Source organism: Triticum urartu, chromosome 7 (genome assembly GCF_003073215.2).
Source record: "Triticum urartu cultivar G1812 chromosome 7, Tu2.1, whole genome shotgun sequence".
Classification (NCBI taxonomy): Eukaryota; Viridiplantae; Streptophyta; class Magnoliopsida; order Poales; family Poaceae; genus Triticum; species Triticum urartu.
In genome coordinates, this window is record NC_053028.1 from 73,768,011 (window position 1) to 73,786,309 (window position 18,299).

General features: G+C 46.7%; 1 pseudogene; it reads left to right on the forward strand.

The window, feature by feature from the left end:
• Window positions 1-8,856: 8,856 nt before the first annotated feature.
• LOC125518395 lies at window positions 8,857-12,907 on the forward strand (annotated as a pseudogene).
• Window positions 12,908-18,299: the final 5,392 nt, after the last annotated feature.

An 18,299-nucleotide genomic window follows, 5' to 3' on the forward strand; every position in this document is an offset into this window, starting at 1 on the left:
TTTGGGTCCAAAACCAAAGAAAAACCGAGGGAAAACCGAAAAGTCTAAAAGTCGAAAAAACATACAGAAAAAAGAACAAAATTTGAAGGGAGCGTTCAGAGCGCGACATGTGGTGGCGGCTAAGTGGCGCGCTCACAGCCCACTAAAACTGACTCTTACAGGGGCTCCTAAAGGAGTACTCGCTGATTAGTGGCTGTCGTGGAACAGGAGTTGGCGCGAACTTACTCTTTTGTTTCCGCCTTCTGGTTTACAACATGGGTCGGCATCTTTTGGGCTAACTCCGCGACTATAAATTGTCGAGCCCTTCCCTTATTTTTTGCTCCTACTATCGATTCACGCCTTCTCCCTTCGCCGTCGTGCCATGAAATGTAGCCGCTTTCCTCTCCACGCTGCCAATCTTGCATTGGTTGGATTTAGGTTGGGCCACCCACGCGGAGTATAGGTCGGGTCGGTGAGCAATTGAGGAGGCGGCCACCATGAGAGGAGGAGCACGGCTTCACGCATCGGTGCATCTCCGTTGATCCCCACGCCGGAGACGAGTGCAGAAGTGGTGGGATGGGACGCCGTCTTGCTGTGCTAGGGTAAGACCAACATTTTCATCTGATTATTACTGAAATGGAGAGACCTACAGAAGATTGTCAGTGGCTTAACCCGGACAACTGAACCAGATCAGATTGTTTGGAAGATGCGCATTTTGAATTAATTATGCCACTTTATTTGCAAAGTTTTAAATAGCGAGCTATAGGTTGATGTGGAGTTTTTACTCCCGGGCACAAATGCTCCTGGTATGAATAGCAAAATGAAACATTAATAGCGCCAAGAATATCTCTAGCAGATTCCGTAAACCTTCGTCCTGTAAAATCATTTTAAAGGGTACTATAAAACATTTATACAACATTTCTATGGGATGATGTGTGTGTTGGCAGAACAAATCCTGCATAAATAGTTTCAGGTCCCTGCGAAATAGCATCAAGCCCCCTACAAGCAAAATGAAGATTGCAATTGGGTCCTTCAGAGACAAGGTGCGGGCTGGGACGGAGGTGCCGCAGCACGAGGAGGAGCGTGCACTCGCGTCGGCGGCAACAACAGCTAGCTAGCTAGCTCGCTCGTGTAGCTTGCGGCCGCACACCTCACGACGCTCGCGGGGCAGGTCCAGCAGTGGCGGCAGCTAGGGTCCGGTGGTCGTCGGTGTCGAGGTGTTTCGGCGAGGTCGCGCTCAAGGACAACCGTGGCGGGAGCTAAAAGTTTCCTCCCGCCAACTGTTCTTTATTTTTCAGGTCCCAGCAAAAATTGTCCCAAATCTTATAGATATAGAGGAAATGACCCAAAATATGCAGAATTTTGGATTTTCTTTTTACAGGATGGATGATTTTGCGGGATCTATTCGGAGTGAAATAAACGCCCTCGTCCCGTAAACCGGCGGTTATTTTGCCGGATGACTTTTTTTAAGGATTTGCTAGAGATGCTTAAAATTGGATCTCATTTAGCGCTATCTGTCCCACCGGCCGGCCCAACATCGCGTGAGCGGGTCGAATAGTCTAACCTAGCCGCCCTAATCACACCACGCTACGGACGGCCGCGAACGACGGCCACACTCGGCTATTGCTCCCGGTTACCCACCGGCGAGTGCTCAGGGTGACGCAGCGTCTCGGCCACGCTGCTCCTGGCCGCCCATTCTCCCGTTGCTCCCGAGCTCGTCGCTGTCACGACCCTAGCCTGAATTACTCAACTCCAGTTACAAGATTCGCGGCGTCTCGCCGGAATTGGGGAATAGAAGGCTGACGCAGCAGCTTGGAGGGGAAGGAAAAGGAGGATAAGAGACACTGTCTCTTGTTTTTCATCAGCGATGCCTCATCCACTCGCGGACCCTGACTAAATACTCTAGTCCAGTGGCTCTGGACTGGGCTTGGCCTTGTTGCGCCGCTGGGCTTCGGAGTCCACTTGGGCATCACGTTGTCGCTGCCTTTCATCTGTTCTCTTCTGAATCTTGATGGCTTCTGGCAGACACGAGGTCGTGACAATACCCCCTCCCGGAGAGACAACTTGTCCCCAAGCTGGTGCCGTAGGATAAGCAGCGACGATGGAGAACACCTCCTCCCAGGTAGTGTGATCTTCTTGCAAGCCTTCCCACTGTACCTGAACTTGTGCCTTGAGCTTGTGCCCTTGCTTCATAAACCTCTCGCCCGAAATCCGAACTGGTTGGCACAACTTTTGTTCTGCAATCATTGCCACCGGCAGTGATGCGACGTCTATATCCCCTGCTCGAAGCGCCTTCTTCAGCAGCGAGACGTGAACCACTGGGTGAATGCGTGATCTGGGAGGCAGGTCCAGCTTGTACGCGACCGGTCCAATTCTCTGCAAAATGGTGTACGGCCCGAAATACCTGAAGGATAGCTTCTGGGAGCTGCGGGATTCCAATGATTGCTGCACATAGGGTTGCAGTTTCAAGTAAACGCGATCCCCCACTTGAAAGCTGCGTTCCAGGCGTTTCTTGTTGGCTTGGTAAGTCATGCGTTGTTGGGCCCTCTCTAGATGTTGTTTGAACAGAGGCAGCATTTCCGCGCGCTCCTCCAACCAGCTAGCCAGATCTGGGTTTGTGCCTTCTGGTGTTGTGGGTACTCCAAAATTTCTGGGGGAGCGCCCATACAGAACTTCAAATGGTGATCTTCCAAGAGAGGAATGGAAAGTTGTGTTGTACCAATGTTTCGCTTGAGGCAGCCACTTCTCCCACTGACTTGGCTTGGAGTGTACCATGCAGCGCAAGTATGTCTCCAAACATTGGTTCAGCCTCTCCGTTTGACCATCCGTCTGCGAGTGATATGACGAGCTCATGTTGAGGGTGATATCCGCCAAATTGAACATTTGTTGCCAAAAACTGCTAATGAAGATTTTATCCCTGTCAGAGATAAGCACCTCTGGCATACCGTGCAGCCTATAAATCTGATCCATGTATATCTGGGCCACCGTGGCAGCAGTAAAGGGATGCTTCAACGGAATGAAGTGTCCCACTTTCGAGAACTTGTCCACCACCACCATGATGGCGTCAAACTTGCCCGACTTTGGTAGTCCCTCGATGAAGTCTAGGCTGACTGTGTGCCAGGCTTCAGGTGGAATGTTGTGGGGTTGGAGCAGCCCCAGAGATTTGTTGTGCTCGGTCTTGGCCTGCTGACATACCTCACAGGTTTGCACAAATTTCTGGATGTCCTCCTTCATGTGTGGCCAAGCAAAGAGTTTTCTGATTCTGTGATATGTTGCTAGAAAACCAGAGTGCCCTCCCATTGCACTGCTGTGCAGGGCCAACAGCACTGCTGCATGAGCTGCCTTGTGAGTGCCCAGCCAAACCCTGTTTTTGTATTTGATGATGCCATTCACCAGGGAAAACCCCTTATCATTTGTGTTTCTCAAACCCAGTTCTGTAAGCAATTGTTGTGCTTTTGGGTCTAGCTGATAGCCTTCTATCACGGTGTCGAGCCATTTTGGTTGGACAGCAGATATGGCATGAACCTCCTGGTCATGCTCTCTTCTTGATAGTGCATCTGCAGCTTTGTTGGTGATGCCAGGCTTGTAGAAGATTTTGTACTGCAGCCCCATGAGTTTGAAAAATGCTTTTTGTTGGATGTGGGTGTTGAATTTGTGGTCTCCCAATTGGACCAAGCTTTTCTGATCCGTGTGAATGACAAAGGGGTTGTGCTGCATATAGGCTTTCCATTTGTCAATGGCCAGGATGATAGCTAGGCACTCCTTGTCATACGTGGAAAGTGCCTGATTCCTAGGGCCCAGTGCCTTACTGAAGAATGCCAAGGGATGCCCTTGTTGCATTAATACTGCTCCCACCCCTATTGCGCAGGTATCTGTTTTAGCACAAACTCTTTCGTAAAATCTGGCAGTGCGAGCACCGGCGCCTGTACTAGGGCATGCTTGAGTGTTTGAAAAGCTTGCTCTTCTAGGGAGGTCCATATATACAACACATTTTTTCTGAGCAAGTTGGTCAGCGGTTTGCTAATGACTCCGAAATTTCTTATGAACTTCCTGTAATATCCGGCCATACCAAGAAATCCTCTTAGCTGCTTGACAGAAGTAGGTTGTGGCCACTTGGCTACTGCAAACACCTTGGCAGGATCCGTGGAAACACCTTGTGCACTGATGATATGTCCCAAGTATTCAAGAGCCAGCTGGGCAAAGGAGCACTTGCTTCTCTTCACATACAAGTTGTTTTGTTCTAGAGTCTGAAAGACATACTTGAGATGCTGTACATGCTCTTCCAGTGAACAACTGAAAATCAAAATGTCATCTACAAATACCAAAATGAATTTTCTGTTTCCTGGGCTGAATATAGTGTTGGCTGCAAATTGGAATCTAGCTGGAGCACAAGAGAGTCTAAAAGGGATGACCCTAAATTCGAAGTGACCATGGTGTGTCCTGAAGGCAGTTTTTGGCTCATCTTGTTCTGCCATTTTTATTTGGTGATACCCAGCTCGGAGGTCTAGTTTTGTGAAGTACTTGGCCCCAGACAGTTCATCCAATAGCTCATCCACCACCGACATGGGATATCGTTCCTTGACAGTAGTGGCATTCAGATGCCTGTAGTCCACACATAGTCTCCAACTGTCGTCCTTTTTCTTGACCAGCAACACCGGAGAAGCAAATGGACTATGGTTGGGCTTGATGATTCCTTGTTTGAGCATCTCAGTGATCTGCCTTTCAATCTCGTCCTTCTGCTGGGGACTGTACCTGTAGGGTTTCACATTCACGGGTTGTGCCCCCGGAACAAGCACAATCTTGTGGTCAAAGACCCTGTGCGGAGGTAAGCCTTGTGGCTCCTGAAACACTTTGGTATGCTCTGACAACACTTGTTCTATTTCAGTGGCAGCAACACCTCTTTCCCAGCGTCCTCTAATGAGCACAGCTGCACAACTTGAACCACCGCTCTTTCCTGAATTTGCTTCTGTAGTTCCACTGCTGAAATTGGGGCACATTTGGTTGTGTTATCCTTGACTCCCTTAAGTGTAATTCTCTTGGTCCCATATCTGAACCTTATGACCTTTTTCTTCCAGTCAATCCACATTGGACTGAATTCAGAGAGCCAGTCCATTCCCAATATAATGTCATACCCAGACAGCCCAAACACCCTTAATTGTGTTTGGAACACCTGTCCTTGGCATTTCCATACTGAATTTTCCACCATTTCACTACACACTGTTTTGCCCCATCTGCCACAGTTACAGTGATTGGGCTCACCTCCTTTTTCTCCAGGCCTAGATCTTTTATAGTGTTATCGCTAATGAAACTCCCGGAGCTTCCAGAGTCGACTAGGATCAGCACTTGCTTGCCATGCATCCACCCTTGTAGCCTGATTGTTTTCTTACCGACACCCCCACTAGTGGCACATTGAGATATCAACATTACATATTCCTCTCCTCCACTGCTAGACTCCTGCTGATCATTTTCATTGTCGGAGTTGGACTGTAGCATCAAAATGTCTAACAGTTCTTGGGTTGTGCAACCTGATGGCTTTCTGGATGTTCAGGTGCAGCCCTTCCACGAACTTGGTGACGAAGAACGCCTCATCACAGTGCCTGTTATGCACTAAAACCTTGTGTCTGAGCTCCTCAAATTTGTGATGGTAGTTTCCCACGGTATCAATTTGTTTGCATCTCTCCAATGCTTCCAGATATTTTAGGTGTTTATCTTTGCCAAACTTGGTGTGTATGGCCATCACCAGCTCTTCCCAGCTCTCCACCTCATGGTCTGCCTCATAGGTTTGTAACCACAATGCCGCGTTCCCGGTGAAATGCATGGTAGAAAATGCCGCCCAAGAATTGCGGGGAACCTGGTACATGGAAAAGTACTTCTCACAAACTCCCTTCCACCATCTCGGATTCTCTCCATCAAATCGAGGGAAATCAGTTTTTGGCATTCGCAATGACCTGAATCGGCCCTTGTTGCCTGATCATTCGCTGTCCTCCATGCCTGTGTAATTTCCCATCTCGAAATGAACAGGAGTTTGAGGGAATTGCTTCTTACTTTTGTTCAGACACGGTGCTGGTGCCATGGCCGCCCGGGAGGCGTCCCCCAATTGGTCGCCGATTCCCGCTCCTCTTGCCGGATCTGGTGTGCTCATCAGCATCTCGGACTCCAAAGCCGTCACACGCCTTGTCACCTCTTCCAAGGACTTGCGCATCGCGTCCATGGACGAGTCGATAGTCGGCATCCAGGTGCCCAGGTTCTTCGATGTGGTCAGCAGCAATTGGCTCGATGCCGTCGTGGCCTCGCTCTCCTTGCGCATCTACGCCAGTTCCGCTGTCAATGCCTCCATGGCTCACTATATCCGAGATCACTCACTCTGAAATTACCGACCCTTTGCTCAGACTGATGAAGCAGAGAAAGAACTCTCCGCCTCGGCCTTGCTTAGGGACTTACCCGGTAATCCAAGAGAATCGAGCGGATCGAAGTGGCTCTGATACCAGATGTCACGACCCTAGCCTGAATTACTCAACTCCAGTTACAAGATTCGCGACATCTCGCTGGAATTAGGGAATAGAAGGCTGACGCAGCAGCTTGGAGGGGAAGGAAAAGGAGGATAAGAGACACTGTCTCATGTTTTTCATCAGCGATGCCTCATCCACTCGCGGACCCTGACTAAATACTCTAGTCCAGTGGCTCTGGACTGGGCTTGGCCTTGTTGCGCCGCTGGGCTTCGGAGTCCACTTGGGCATCACGTTGTCGCTGCCTTTCATCTGTTCTCTTCTGAATCTTGATGGCTTCTGGCAGACACGAGGTCGTGACAGTCGCCTCTCCTCCCGCAGCTTCCGGCGATGCATCTTGGCGGGCGGTGGCTCGCTCGGCCACCTCTCCTCGCAGCTTCTCCCGCTGCTCGCAAGCTCGGCCGACCGCGAGCTAAACTACATCGCCAGGCAAGCTCATCTATCCTCTGTCTTGTCCTCTATTCTTGGTACAACAAGCAATGTATGGAATGGTATGGATAAGTGATTGGTTGATGACTGATGAATACACGAATACACGATGCATATGAAAATAACCCCATCTGACTGATTCAGATGTGCAGTAAAATCTGAATCGATCCCTGTGTTATTTCCTTGGTTCATTTATGTTCTTTTTCTGAATCTGTAAACTGAACTAGTACCTACGTGTTGTATTCAGAGTTGGATTGGTGTTGCAGCAGACCAGTTTCCATGGCCCGGCTAGATAGCAGACGCAAACATGGTAGATCTAGTAATTAAGTTCGACTCCACCTGACTAGATTGATCAAGCAGTCATGTTCATGTGCATGTTGTCCAGATTTCACAATGCTTAGCAGTAATTTACAGACTGGAATTGCGTTATATGGTTCAAAAGTAGTGACTACTAGAAGATTGTGACTTCTTATAAATATACATGATGGCTAATTGTATGAGTATTTTTTGTTTTTTCATGATTTATGCAAAACCGCTAAATGTGGCTTAGCCCGCTATAGCTTCTCATAGCTCCTGGAGAAGCGGCCGCTAAATGTCATAGCCCGCTATTTAAAACATTGCTTTTTTGTCCCGGCTGTCACATGTTTTTTGTCTGCCTTTTATCCCATAATAAACTCCTTACCCGTGATATATACCTGCATGAGGAATCTTGTTTGTTGTGTTGTGAGAAAGAGACCTACCAACCTCTATTCTCTTGTTGTCACGTGGTACAAGTGGTGTGGAAAGAAACTGTCAATGTGCTTCAATGCTCTGAATTTGTTAATTTTGAATCTATGGCTCAACAATACCAATAATGCTGCTTTGAATAAGATTACTGCCGGTATGTTGTCGACTACCTGGAAATTATGTAATGACATGTTTTTTTGCTTGATTACTGTGGTATGGTTTACAGGTGATGTGTCGGTGACCATCGGGGTTACTCAAACGCAGGAGACCGTTGTGTCCCTAACTGAACTTGCAGATCCTGCAAAAAGTGCCTGCTCCCTTACGGAAGCAAAGATGGTGGAAGCTCCCCAGCTCAGTTGGCAACGAAGAAACGAAGGACCACACTTTTGCTGGGGCCGAGGACCACTATGGCAAGACGCGGCGCTGTTATGCTCAGATTTATTTCTGCCTATGTCCTGTTAAGCTGATGGTGGTGGATCTTGCTTCAGTTGGTTTTATTTTGATGGATGTAAGAGTGGGCTTGGATGTTGTTTTGTTTCTATGAAAGCGAACTGGGCGAAAGGCCTTTCGATCTACAAAATGAGGCATTGGGTGATTTCGTTTGCATAGTATATTGATCTGGTGGCCGCGCGGTGTATATTAATATGGACGCCTGCCACCGGAGTTGGTTACAGAAGATTTGATTCTCAACATATCATAGAATATTTTTGCACAGAAGATTACAAAACCTGTACACACCAAACATTTGGCACGTTGTTAGCTTGGTGCTACTATTCACCAGCTAGCAGCGGCCTAGAGAAGTCAACACTCAACACTGCCATCATCACTTAAGAGGGAAAATGGGTGCCGTTTTGGGGAACTTATTTTTGGATATCTGGCCTTTCTTTTCTTCGAGGAAATTCTTGAATATGGGTACGACCTTTTATAGCCAAACAAAGCAGTTCTTCTAGTTTCTTCTCCTCTGGCTCAACAAGGTACAGTTGATGATCACTGGCTAGTACAGTTTCTCCTTCAGCTTTGGTTTCCTTGATTTTAATGAGGCACTGTGATCTGTGTTCCGAGCAAGTGTTCAAATTTCTGTATGACGCTCTAGATAATTTCATAGCATTCAGACTTTCTGATGTTTGCTCCAGTACCGGTATTTGTAGTATCTTTTGTTTGTCTTCTCCTTCATGAAGAAGGGCATCTGTTCATTGTCCTAACTACAGTTTCTTGTTCATAATTGGTGCAGGGATGCAACAGGAGCTTATCCACCTCAAAGTGCAATTCAGCAATAGAGATTGCATGCCCATATGGGTTCCTTCACAAGTAAATCCTCTCCTCAACTTCCTCATGTTACATAGCTTGCTACTACCTCCATTTAAAACTACTTGAAGTTGTTTGTCTTAAGTCAAACTTATTTAAGTTTGACCAAGTTTATCGAACAATTTGGTAATATCTCCAACATCAAGTACATATAGTATGAAAATATATTTTATGATGAATTTTACAAAACTAATTTGGTATTGTAGATGTTGGTATATTTTTCTATAAACTTGGTCAAACTTTAAAAAAGTTCAACTTACGACAAACCTAGAACTTTCAATAATTTGGAATGTAGGGAGTACACCACATCCGCTACTTATGCTAAAGCTGTTTTTTTCAGAAGGTGTGGTAGCTGATTCTGCAAGCCAGGCGACTCCCTTCGCTAAAGCTGGGTTTTTCAGCAAGACCTCATTTTGGTGGTTGAATCCTCTATTGAAGATGGGCTACAAGAAACCCCTTGAGGACAAAGACATACCACTTATAGGCGCCACAGATCGAGCACGCAACCAATACATGATGTTCATGGAGAAGCTGAATGGCAGGAAGTCACATGACTATTGTTTCTTCTCACAAGCGTGCCATCTTGGTCTCAGGTTTCTTTGCTTTGCTCAAGGTTCTCACCTTGTCTACAAGCCCGATAATTCTCAAAGCATTCATCAATGTCTCACTTGGGAAAGGGACCTATAAACACGAAGGCTATGTGCTTGCTACGTTAATGTTCGTCTGCAAGTGTTGTGAATCATTGTCATAGAGACAGTGGTGTTTCCGCACTCGGAGATTAGGACTGCAGGTGAGGTCACTCCTGTCAGCAGCTATTTATAAGAAACAACAGAAGCTATCAAGCGCAGCCAAAATGAAGCACTCTTCTGGGGAAATTATGAACTATGTGACCGTCGATGCATATCAGATTGGGGAATTCCCATACTGGTTCCATCAAACATGGGCAACAAGTGTTCAGCTTTGCATTGCTCTGGCAATTCTATACAATGCGGTTTGTGCTGCAATGATTTCATCTTTAGTTGTCATTATTATCACTGTACTGCAGCGTTCCATTGGCCCGACTGCAACACAAATTTCAGAGTAAACTTATGGACGCACAAGATGTGAGATTGAAGGCCATGTCTGAGTCATTAGTTCATATGAAGATCTTGAAACTTTATGCATGGGAAGCTCACTTCAGGAAGGTCATCAAGGATTGAGGGAGGTTGACTACAAGTGGTTGTCTGCATCCATCTTAGGAGGACCTACAACGGTTTCCTGTTCTGGTCATCTCCTGTTTTGGTTTCAGCGGCGACCTTTGTAACATGCTATCTTTTGGAAATACCTCTTGATGCTAGCAATGTCTTCACCTTTGTGGAAACTCTACGTCTTGTGCAAGACCCTGTAATATTGATGCCGGATGTTATTGCTATTGTGACACAAGCTAAGGTTGCTTTCACTCGGATATCAAAGTTCCTTGATGCACCTGAGCTAAATGGACAAGTTAGGAAGAAATACAATAGTGGCATTGATTATCCTATAGCGACGAATTCGTGTAGCTTCTCGTGGGAAGAGAATACATCAAAACCAACTCTAAAGAATATAAATCTAGTAGCCAAAGCTAGAGAAAAAATAGCAACATGTGGAGAGGTAGGTTCAGGTAAGTCGACGCTTTTGGCTGCTGTACTCGGAGAGGTCTCCAGAACTGAAGGCACGGTATGTTTTATTAGAAGTTCATTGTCTAGTGAAATATCTGTCATATTCAGAATTGAGACATTTAGACATGAAGAAACATAGCCAGTTGACAAACAACATCATGTTCAGTTTGCAAAGTTGTTGAAAATTATGCTCGACAATGTTGCATATATGAATTAAAGTTCATTTTTTTCATAAGAACTTCATTTCAAACTCTTGAACTTTGCATAACATTTCAGATCCAAATATGTGCGAAAATAGCATGTATTTCTCAGAATGCATGGATCCAAACAGGAACTGTGCAAGACAATATCCTCTTTGGATCGCCGATGGACCGGGAAAGATACCACAACACAGTCGCGAGGTGCTCATTGGTCAAGGACCTTGAAATGTTGCCATATGGAGATTGCACACAAATTGGGGAGAGAGGAGTAAATCTTAGTGGTGGTCAGAAGCAGCGCATTCAGCTTGCTCATGCACTATACCAAAATGCAGACATCTATCTTCTTGATGATCCTTTCAGCGCTGTTGATGAACACAAGTGTATGCAGACTGTATTACTATTAGAGTGTGAACTGTTTTACATATCTCTTTGTAACAGGAATATGTCGTGAGTTCTCTATCAGACAAGACTGTTCTTTTGGTGACACACCAAGTGGATTTTCTACCTGTATTTGACTCCATTTTGGTACCTCTGTCCACTTGATGTCACCATCTGATGATATTTGTGCCCCTGTGATTTATATTATCTGTAATTAGCTTGATTTATTTGTTGATGTCATCTAACACAATGATGTTTTTGTCAGTTAATGTTAGACGGAGAGGTCATTTAGTCTGCACCTTATCATGATCTATTGGCTGATTGTGAAGAATTTAAAGGCCTTCTAAATGCCCATAAAAATACTATTGGTGTTTCAGATCTTAATAGCAATATATCCCCTCAAAGATCTAAGGAAGTATCAATAAAGGAGACAGATGGCATTCATACAGAGTCTGTGAAGCCATCGTTGGCGGATCAACTGATAAAGAAAGAGGAAAGGGGAACAGGGGATGCAGGTGTTAAGCCTTATATGCTTTACTTGCGCCAGAACAAAGGATTCCTGTATTTATCCTTTTGCATCATTTCTCACATGATTTTCATTGCTGGACAAATATCACAAAATTCATGGATGGCTGCCAATGTCCAAAATCCTCATGTTACTACACTGAAGTTAATTTCTGTGTACATCATTATCAGAGTTAGCTCGATATTTTTCTTCTATCAAGATCTTTATCAGGTGTTGTTCTTGGGATTCAGACATCAAGATCCTTATTTTTTGAGTTACTCAATTCGTTGTTCCGTGCATCAATGTCCTTTTTTGATTCTACTCCTCTAGGACGGGTTCTTAGCCGGGTAAAAATTCTTAAACCAATGGCAAATACAACTATTTTTTTGTTCTGTTTTACACCAAAAGATTCTTCTCAGGATAGATTAACTCGTTCCCTTTTTCTTCTAATGCAGGTCTCTTCTGATTTGAGTATCGTTGACCTCGATGTTCCATTTGCCTTCATGTTTAGCCTCGGTGCCAGCTTAAATGCATATAGCAATCTAGTGGTATTGGCTGTTGTTACATGGCAAGTTCTGTTTGTATCCATTCCAATGATAGTTTTAGCAATTAGGTTGCAGGTAATTGGTATGAAGTTATTTCTCTGTGGCTAAACTATGTTTCTTTATTGTAAGCCTCATATATATAATTATTTGAATTCATTCACCAAGTGATGTTTTGACCGAGAGTGAATGAGCATGCAGTTTTGCATTCAAAGTTCTCATTTTCTGAAACCTGTTATATTTGGTCATGTAGGGGTACTATCTAGCCTCGGCCAAGGAATTGATGCGGATCAATGGTACTAGCAAATCTGCCCTAGCAAATCACTTAGGTGAATCAATTTCAGGGGCTATAAAAATAAGGGCCTTTGAGGAAGAAGATCGATTCTTCGCTAACAATTTGGATCTTGTTGACAAGAATGCAAGTCCATATTTCTATAATTTTGCAGCAACTGAATGGTTGATTCTATGTCTAGAGATAATGAGTATTGTAGTTCTTTCTTTTTCTGCTTTTGTCATGGCCCTCCTTCCACGAGGAACTTTTCGCCCTGGTAAGTAATTATATGCATACCACCATGCTTCAAATATTGGAAATTTTTGATAACTAGCTTGTTTTATTGGCCATCAATGTGCAACTAATTTGCGAAAAATGTTAGACTCATGCCATATAAATGTTGCTACCTTTCCATTGCCTTTTGAGTGAGTTCTAATAAGCTTTTGTTATAAGAAAATTTTCTTGATAATCCCTCCACTAGTAGATGCTCCCTCCGTCCTCAATTAAGTCGACACATAGAAATTTTAAGACAGATTATGGAGTGGAGTAGAAAATGCATTGGAAAGGTGCCGACCACTATCTCTCTCCTCTTTAATTCCCCCACCTCCAATGAGCTAAGCGCATGTAGAAAATGAGGAGACCATGTGTTAAATGTTATTAGGTTTGATTCCTGTGTGATGGGAGGGTAGCATTTTTTTTGTACTTCAAGGTGCATTGGGAAGATAGAAGTACACTCTTTTTTGGACAAATCTCGAATGCTAAACATCCACTTACTTGAGGACGGAGGGAGTAGATGGTGTTTTAGACCTGACACGGGTCTCCAAAAAACTTACTTGACTATTACTCATCACTTCTAAATAGACATCCGTGTCGCTTCAGGGATGGCTCAAGCGAAACACTAGCCACCGTCACCCCCGTCTCCTCCCTCTTCTCTTTCTATCACCGCCGGATGAGTCCATCGGTCAAAGCCCATCTGGCGGTGGGCTCATCTCTTCACTCAGAGGGGATCCCCTGGCTGGCACCCAAGCGCATACAACGCGTCGGCATGGCTGCAAGGATAAAGCGGTGCTCACCTATGGTGGTTCCACTACTAGGAAAAGGGTTATAGATGGAATTAACACTAATGGCGCATCTGACATGTGGTGCGTCACTATAATATAGCAGTGGCGCACCATGTGCAGGTGCGCCATTACTGTGGAAGACACTAATGGAGCATCAGATACATGGTGCGTCATTAGTAACAATTTTTTTCATTTTCCCAAACATACTAATGGCGCATCATGTAGACAGTGCGCCATTACTAGTTAGGTGCGTCATTACTAAGTTTATTTCCCTCTAGCTAATGGCGCACCGCCAGTGGGTGCGCCATTAGTAATCTTTCCCCTAATTCGCCCGATCCCTTCGTCCCTCCCTCCACTTCCCCCTCGCTCCACACCCGGCCGCTCCGACGACCCCCACGCCCCGCCTCGCCGTCTCGGGCCTCGCCGCCGCCCGATCTCCTCCACCCGTAAGCCCCCCTCCTCCTCCGTCCGCCCATCGCCTTCGGCCTCGTGCCCCACCCGCCGCCGCCCTCCTCCATTTCGCCACCGACGTTAGGGTTTTGGCCGCCGACGCCGCCTGCCCTCCCCCTTTTGGCCGCCGACGCTGCGCTCCGACCTGCTCTCCTCCCCCTCCGACTCCCTCGTCGGCGTCTCGGTCAGGTCCTACCCTGCTACCCCCTCCGTCTTGGTGAACGACGGTGGCGGCAGCGCCGCTGACGCTGGGCTACGGACCTTCCCCCCTCCGCCGCTCACGTCCCCGCGCCCTGCGCCCCCCGCCCCGACGGCGGCGTGACCTGGAGGCGCCGCTCATCGGCAACGATAAGGGTAAGTCCTCCTCCTTGTTTGCCTCCCATTAACTGTATTTTATCTTCAATTCAGCAGCCTCCATGTGTGGATTTTGGGCAGTAAGATCGCCAACCACATTAATTGTGTTTTTCTTGCTTTTGGAAGCAGGTCCCCTCCTCCAAAGAGGTTGAGAGATCCTCCGTGAAGGTCACCACCCCTCCTCCTCGCCGCCCTCTCCACTGCCGTCCCAGATTAGTTCCTCCTCTCCACTACCACCCCTCCTCAAGCTTCCCGAATGATGTTTGAGGTAATGCCATTCTGCCTTGTCAACCTTACAAAGGACAGATTTGAGGTGACTGTAGTTTGGCATCTTCAGAATTTCACAAAGGTGGATAACCTTCTAATGGCCATAATGTGCCCTACTGTCAAAAAATTCAGTTAGGTACAGTTAGCATCATGTAAGAAAATGGCCATAATGTGCCCTGATAATGATGTATTTTGTCATAAAAATATATAGTGGAGTGCCATGATAATGACATGCTGCTAGTAGTTACTTCCATGAGTTGTTTTATTGACATGGCACATTTGCAATGGAGTTTTATATATCTTTAGCCACTGTTCATTAACAGGAAGTCAGTTTTGTTTATAGTTGAAAGTAAGTGTGTGGTTTGAAATTTTGATCTGATTATGACATCTAGAATTATGTCAGTTTTGTTTTGTAACTAGAAGACCAAAGTGTGTTACTTGTGATCTTCTGATGATGCTACTTGTGATGATCTTGTACTTGTGATGATGCTACTTGTGATCTTCTGAAATGACCCATTGGCAACTTCATTACGCGGGGATAATGATTTTGCAGGTACCCCGAGAGGCCCTTGAGTTTGCTGGAATGTCGATTAACTTCCGTTCCGGCAAATTCGGGTACTCCATATATGTCCTATTTTCAGCAAAGGTCATGCTGAAATTTTCCGTAAATTTTAGCATGACTTTGCTAAAAATAGGACATATGGGGTACTTGCGACTAATGCATGGGCCGGGGTATCTTAGTACTTAATTAAGTAGGATCAACTGCCCCTTTATTCTTGCTGCATTAAACCATAGGTTTTAGGGTGCCTCATTTGATGAAGTTATTACTATGTTTTTCATCAGATAATCCCAGAGAATTGTGTGCCTCATTTGATGTATAAGAAAGGTAGTCTTAATGTTTTGAACATACAGCCAGGTCATCCTACAATCTCAACTGTCCATACGAGATTTCTAAAAGAAGTGGAGACATGAAAATCAAAGGATGGAAAAAAATGTATGGACAGTCGTAAGGAGGTTCTTGGAAGTAAAAGGAAGTGAAGCGCAAGAATTGGAGACAGGATGATCTCCATTCTCCATAATGGAGAGTCAGGGTCTATATTGTTTTATGCTATTTTACCTTAAATAGGGTATTTAGGTCCTGTCTAATACTAATGATCATGTGCTAAGAACAATTAAGTAGGGTTGGTTCAAGACTTGTAATGTTCTATCTTAGTATTACTTCCAACAAACTCGCTACTCGCGGTCTCGAGACTTGTAATGTTCTATCTTTGTTCGGTCTTTGAATTCGGAGACTAATATGATGAATTGTATTCGGAGACTAATCTTCTATTATATTCGATGAATCTGCTCTTGCTGTGGGGTGCTGTCTATATTCTGTCCAATAATATATTTTGTAACCTGTGCAAAATTCAGAAAAGTAAAAAATAACTAATATTCATACTAATGGTGCATCACCCCACAGTGCGCCATTAGTATGCCAGATACTAATGGCGCGTGGTGGCCTATACTAATGGCGCACGGCGTGGTGCGCCATTAGTATACCAGATACTAATGGCGCACCAGTGGTGCGCCATTAGTAAAAAATACTAATGGCGTGGTACTAGTGGCGCACCAGTAGTGCGCCATTAGTAGGCAAAACTGATGCGCCACTAGTAGGCCTTTTCCTAGTAGTGTTGATGGTGGCAGATTTAGGCATACTCGCCTAAATCTAGCTGCTAAAGTACTCCCATGGCTGGGGCGAAGACACTGGTTGCAGATGGTTGTGGTGGCAGCGGGCGCTGCCCTGCAGTTGGATTCGGCTTGTCAAGGGGGCTTGCGCTAGATTGGGTGCTCAGTGGTTGTGCTTTGGATATGGCATGTTGTGTGCCTGACATGGTTCAACGCATAGGCAGATTGATGGCCCGGACATGGATGGCTCGAGCTTCGGTTGCAGCGGCCAGATTCGTGGCACGAGTTTGGCGGCTCCTCAATGGTCTTGGCGGTGATATGTGGGAAGATGTCTCACCCATCTACTAGCGCCAATACAACCTCTTTTCACTGATGGCAATGGCGGGAACACTCCTCCTCATGAGGTGGTCGGCTAGGTGGCTTTGTGGGGCATGTGCTTCTTTGGTGCATACTTCTGAGCAGTGTTGTGAGAGGGGTGCGACCTATCCGATGGACACCATGGTGGTTTTGTGTGTAGCACTGATTGTGCAGCTTTCGAAAGATCTATTGCAAGATCATGCTTAGAACATCGCGTCATATCTGTGGTCAAAACTATTGTTTTGGCCTTCATTTGTTAGACTCAGCAGCGGCTGAACTTGCATTGTTACCTTGTTGAAGGCGTTGTCTCCATGTCATGTTCTAACCTTGATTGGCCGGTCTTGGCATTCAAGATGAAACTCCTTGTCTTGGTTGTCTCCAGTCGGATACGACGATGGTGGCGCGAGGGTGTTATCCTTTCTTGAAGGCATTGTTGCAGAAGAAGTCGACTTAATCTTAGGCATGTACTCTTCATATCTTGTAACGGTTCTAGCATAGTTATCTATGTCTTGTTCTCTGCTTGTTGATGGCTTTGCCGAAAAAGGCTTTCGCCCGCTTTATATATAAAGCACGATCCTCACACCCCAGTACAACGCACGCCACCACAACACACGCACACACCCAAGGCATGATACATAGGTGCTGAGCACGGCAACACCACCCCTAGCACTACCACCGCGAAGAGATGAAGCCGCATATGAAGAACCGTGGGCTCCAAGGCGGCGCCTTCAGGAAGGATACGACACTGGAGCATCGCCACCTCCCAATCCAAGGATCAGAGTTTCCCCCGAAGCTGCATGATGAGCAATGAGAGCCACGACGACGCCTTCAAGAAGGGAACGAGCTTCACCGCCATCGGTCCTTCCGAATATAGAACATGTTTTCACCCCGGCCAAAAACTCACAGCCATCGAACGCCACACCCCGGTGACCATGCCGCCCACAAGGCCATGGCCACCGAGCAGCACCAAGCCACGGCCTCCGCCCGAGAGCACCGCGCAACCACCACCAGGGCCAGCACCCTGGCATCCAATACCTTGACACCACCTCACCCCAGACCTGCCGCTATCCCAACTAAAGGGACGAGCAGAAAGGTCCCACCTTTAGCACCTCTGGGCGACCCCCAGTGCCGAGACCCAATAGGCTGGCCACCTGGCCTCCATCTACCCATCCTGCAGCACCGGGCACGAGGCGAGCTCGGTCCCGCAACACCGTGCGCGAGACGAGGTCAGTCCTGCAGCACCGTGTGCAAGACGAGCTTAGTCCTGCGACACTATGCGCGAGATGAAATCGGACCTGCGCACCGGGCGCGAAACGAGCAATGGACCGCAGCTAGGAGAAGGCCAGACCTTCGCTGATCATAGCGATCGGACGAGGAGGAGGAGGGGTCAAAGGTCGATACAAGCCGCCTAAGGACGAACCGACGCCGGGACGTGCCAACCGTCACCAAAGCCGACTTGCCAAGCCACTATGGAGCCATCCACGGCCGGAGCAGCGACCACCACTGCCATTGCCCAACCCGCGCCGCCCGGCGAGCTCCACGCATCGGAGTCGCCGGCCACACTCCTCCCAGGGCACCACCACCACCACGCCGCTGCCTCCCCGGAGATGGAGGAGGCAGCCGGCCGCAGTCCAAGACCAGCGCAGCCCGCGCCATCCAATAAG